A 1,869-nucleotide genomic window follows, 5' to 3' on the forward strand; every position below is an offset into this window, starting at 1 on the left:
GACTCTAACTTTTATCACCCCATAATCGTACTAAAGTCTAAGCTTACCTATATCTACTATTTTAATTTTATATTATAATCATTTAATATTAAGTTTTCGCGAATATAAACTGAATCTTTAGTTACAAAATCAAAAAGTCTTTACTTTAATTCAATTAATCACACAATTTTAATTTTGTTACTCAAGATGGTTTTGGGTTTATTGATCAACTGGTGCTCAAAATAAGAGATATCATGCATTGGAATTGGCGGGTTGACTTTCGTTTAATTATGAGAGATGCAAACACGGTGGCAGATACTATGGCAAAGATGGCGATGAAGTTACAACTTTCGCATGTGGAGCTTCTTTCACCTTGGGAGGAGTTTAAAAGTAGTCTTGAACGGGACTGTCCCTCTATTTAGGCAGTTCCTTATTTTGTTTGTTTTGTTTTTCTTTGTTTAATTTATTTCAGTCACAAAAAAAAAAAAGCTTCCTGAATCTATCATTGAAAAAGAAACTCTATAAAGGGTGAGAACATCGTCCTCGCAGGTTCTCAGCAGACAATGAAATACCATCAAAGCAAAGAAATACTTGCAAATGAAATTAATTCTAATATAAAAATAGTTTATCCTTGAAATAACCTTTTGAAAAAGTTTTGTGGAAAAACTTAATTTGAAAGGTCGTAAAGAAATTCCTTTGGTTTACAAATCAGTGAGGCGATTAATTTAAAGAAATGAAAAGGACCAAGTACGTGCCTAAGGGCTTCCTACCCAACTTACCCCACTCATTCCTATTCAACCAATACATAAATCAAAGTAATTAGGCAACACCTATTCTATCCTGCCTCAACCTCCATCACCACATATCAGAAACAATCCGCAGCATCACCACTGTCAGTATAAGGGATCTCTCATATTTCAAACACAGACAAAATAATTTTTGAAAATAAAATCTTTAGTGAATAAATAAATTGAAATTAGTTCATAATAAGATTTTTTGAAAATTCTGGGTCTTACAACAATAACAATGAAAAGAATAATACATAATGACAGCAGATATTCAAAGGATCATCAGAAGTAAAACTCAATTTTGAATTTGACTTATGAATTAATAAAGAATGGAGTATTGAGAAAAGAGGGATGGAGAAAGCTTGGCACGATTTAAAAATCACAAATGATTTAGCGACGGCAAATTAGTTTGACGAACCATGAAAGAACTTGGTGGCGTAGGATATTAGCATCGTCTCAGGCAGAGTTTGGTATCACCGCAACAACATGCACACTCAGTGGAACTCTAGTGGCAGCAGCAACGAACTAGCGGCAATAGCGACAAACCAATGGCAACAATCTCTTCTCTCTCTCCCCCTCCCCTGGTGAACCAGTGGCAACAACGGCTCCCTGGCTCCCCGTCATGTCCTCCTTCCTCTTCTCTTTCCACTTTTGCTTCTCTCTCTTGCTTCCAATTTTAGTTCTCTTTTTTCTATTAGCGTTGCTATCACTTTGTCTCATTTTCTCTCCGCTTCTCTTTCTCTCAAATTTTGTTTTGATTTTTTATTAAAACAAATTAATTATTATTGATGTTGTTATTATTATTGTTGGAGATAATGAGAATGAAAAAGAAATTTTGACAATTTTTAAAAAAATATGGTGGAAGTGATATGGAAGATTGAAAATTTAGAAGATACGATGAAAGTAATAAGGAAGATTTGGATTGTGTGTGTAGTTTTATGGTGATAAGGGTTTTTATTTTATTTTATTTTTATCAAGGATAATTTTGCCAAAAAATAAAATAAAATTAGGATAAATAAGAATAATTTTAAAATAATTTTTGAGAATGAAGATAAAAAAAAAAATTTTGGGAAGAATTTTAATTTTTTTTTTCAAATCTCAA

At 32.2% G+C, this 1,869-nt stretch overlaps 1 protein-coding gene across 1 annotated transcript in view; it reads left to right on the forward strand.

Moving 5' to 3' along the window:
• The window catches only part of LOC110262479 (probable LRR receptor-like serine/threonine-protein kinase RFK1), a 5,507-nt gene that overhangs the window by 1,841 nt on the left and 1,797 nt on the right, over nt 1-1,869 (forward strand). The gene's annotated exons all lie outside the window — the stretch shown is intronic.

The sequence above is a fragment of the Arachis ipaensis genome, chromosome B08 (assembly GCF_000816755.2).
Source record: "Arachis ipaensis cultivar K30076 chromosome B08, Araip1.1, whole genome shotgun sequence".
Lineage (NCBI taxonomy): Eukaryota > Viridiplantae > Streptophyta > Magnoliopsida > Fabales > Fabaceae > Arachis > Arachis ipaensis.